The sequence below is a fragment of the Molossus molossus genome, unplaced genomic scaffold (assembly GCF_014108415.1).
Source record: "Molossus molossus isolate mMolMol1 unplaced genomic scaffold, mMolMol1.p scaffold_m16_p_18, whole genome shotgun sequence".
NCBI lineage: Eukaryota > Metazoa > Chordata > Mammalia > Chiroptera > Molossidae > Molossus > Molossus molossus.
Window position 1 is genome coordinate 24,135,116 of NW_023425353.1, and position 2,795 is coordinate 24,137,910.

A 2,795-nucleotide genomic window follows, 5' to 3' on the forward strand; every position below is an offset into this window, starting at 1 on the left:
TTATCCTAAGTGAAAGAAGCCAAGCAGAAAAAGACAAATACCACATTATCTCACTTATATACGGAATATAATGAACATAACAGTCTGAGGAATACAGTAGACCCAGACACATGGAAGTAGGGCACAGACTGACATCCCTCAGAAGAGGGGATGGGGGGTGGGGGGGGGGTGGGAAGAGATAAACCACAGAACTTATATGCATGTATGCATGACCAATGGACATGGACAACTAAGCCGGGGACAGGGTGGAGGGGGTGGGGTGGGGGGTGCCAATGGGGTAAAAAGGTAAAATATCTGTAACAAAAAAATAAATAAAAATTCATAAAAAAAAATAAAAAATAAAAAAAAAAAATAAAAATGTACATAATATATTGTCAAGATCAAGCTGAGGATTTCCATTCAAATAAACTACCTGAATGTAAAAAAAAAAAAAAAAAAAAAAAAAAAAAAATGTTTAAATAGTGATGTACTTGTAATAATTCTCAGTTTTGATAGATGTACCATGTTACCATTATGAGAAGCTGAGTGAGGATTTTAAGAACTTTCTTTGCAGCTCTCCTGTAAGTATACAGTTGTGGGTTTTTTTGTTTTTTGTTTTTAAATTTTTAATAGTACATGCTATTGTAACAAGTCAAACCAAACAGGAAATTTAAAGAAAAACGTCACCCTCCCTTTCCTACCCATCCCACCCCTTAAGTCACCAGTTTAGTGTTAATTTTATGTTTCCTTTTGCTCATAAAAATATATACTGACATATATGTATATATATATACACACACACACACACACACACACACACACACTTATGTTGAGGCTTTCCCTTTGCTTTTCATTTGTCTGTTTTAAAAGAATTGGTTGTGGCCCTGGCTGATTTGGCTCATAGCTTAGAGCGTCGGCCTACAGACTGAAGGGTCGCAGGTTCGGTTCCAGGTCAAGGGCACGTACCTGGGTTGCAGGTTCTGTCCCTGGCCCCTGTCCAGGTTGTGCGGGAGACAACCAATTCATATGTCTCTCTCGTACCAATGTTTCTCTCTCTCTTTCTCCCTCCCTCCCTTCCACTCTGTCAAACAAATCAATGGAAAAATATCCTCGAGTCCAAAGCAAGCAGCAGAGCATCCTTCCAGGCACCTGGCAGGGAAGCTGTGAGTACAGCACCTGTGTTCCTGCCACACTATGGTCGACTCCAGTTTTCCAAGTCGAGAGGGCCTATATGGTGGCATTGCTCAGTATTTCTAGACATAACTCATCCCGAAGAAATTATATCTTATTCTTTGTAATAAACATGGATCCATGTTTATCATTGATATGAGCCTTCGAAATTTGGGAGAGACTTCGTTTCAAAGCTGAATCTGGGAAGTTAGAGAGAGAATGACACCCACATGGTAGCCGCCTCCTCCATCGCCACTTTCACCGAGGGTCACCTGCCCACATCTGCCCTATTGATTGACTATGGATGAGTACACCAAAACAGAGAAAATTGGACAAGTCTTCAAGATGGGCTCATGCAGGATTCCAGGTTATATCTCATCTCTGAATACCTTTCCATGGATCTAAAGAAATACCTGGATTCTATCCCTCCTGGTCAGTTCATGGATTCTTCACTTGTTACGGTGGTAACACTTCGGTATAGCTCCTCAGAGGCATTGCTGGGGTCAGCTCGCTATTCGGCTCCAGTCGACATTTGTAGTATAAGTACCATATTTATGGAATTAGCAACTAAGCAACCAATTTTCCATGCGGATTCAGAAACTGATCAACTCTTCAGAATTTTCAGAGCTCTGAGTACCGCCAACAATGAAGCGTGGCCAGATGCGGAGTCTTTACAGGACTATAAGAACACATCCCCCAAGTGGAAACCAGGAAGCCCAGCATCCGTGCCAAAAACTGGGATGAAAATGGCTTGGATCTGCTCTCAAAAGTGCTAGTCTATGATCCTGCCAAACGAATTTCTGGGAAAATGGCCCTGACTCACCCATATTTTAATGAGATGGACAATCAGATTAAGAAGATGTAGCTTTCTGACAGTTTCCACATGTATCAAGGAGAGATATATTTCTACTGTCAACTCCATTTTTGTCTTGTGTATTTTTGTCTCCTTTGTTGTAAAACTTAAGCTGTATTTCATCTTCTAACTTCAAAGTTGTAACTCAAAAATGTAAATATTGTCCTACATGAATTTAAATATAATAATTCTGTATATGTGTGCAGACCTCACCCTTACAACTATTTGCTGCTATAATACAACTATACGTCTAATATTGGTGTCAGGAATTGGGAAGAATGTGAGTTAGCTTAAATCATATCCACACTTACAGCCGTCTGGCTTTCCTGTTGGAGCCACTACAATTTAGGGAAAGTAGGCTAATTAAGTTCAAAGTTCACAGTGCTTGGAAGTATTTGTATGCTCTCGTGTTTACATTTCTTGTCAGCTTCTTGCCATGTGTTAACTATACCACCTGCCTAAAGATGAATGTTTTTCTACCGGTATTTCAATGTGTGATCTAAACGCTCAGGCATTCAGAATGAGAAAACTGCCCAGACTGGGAAAATCACGCTCAGGTTTCAGAGGTTTCCGCTAACGGACAGGATAGCATTCGAGTCACCAACGTTTGCTGGGTCACAGTGAAAGACCAAGGCTGCTGGCAGCACGCAGAACCGCTTAGAGAATGTACGAACTGTCCTACGTTTAGGTAGGTCATGAAAGATATCTGTCCCCGTGAATTCTTAGGCCTTGGTCAGAGGTAATAACTACGCAAAGGAGTTCCTGATCGTGGCTTTCAATTCTGACTGAAACA

At 40.9% G+C, this 2,795-nt stretch overlaps 1 pseudogene; it reads left to right on the forward strand.

Annotated features, from left to right (window-relative positions):
• Positions 1 to 1,173: 1,173 nt before the first annotated feature.
• LOC118633532 lies at positions 1,174 to 2,014 on the forward strand (annotated as a pseudogene).
• Positions 2,015 to 2,795: the final 781 nt, after the last annotated feature.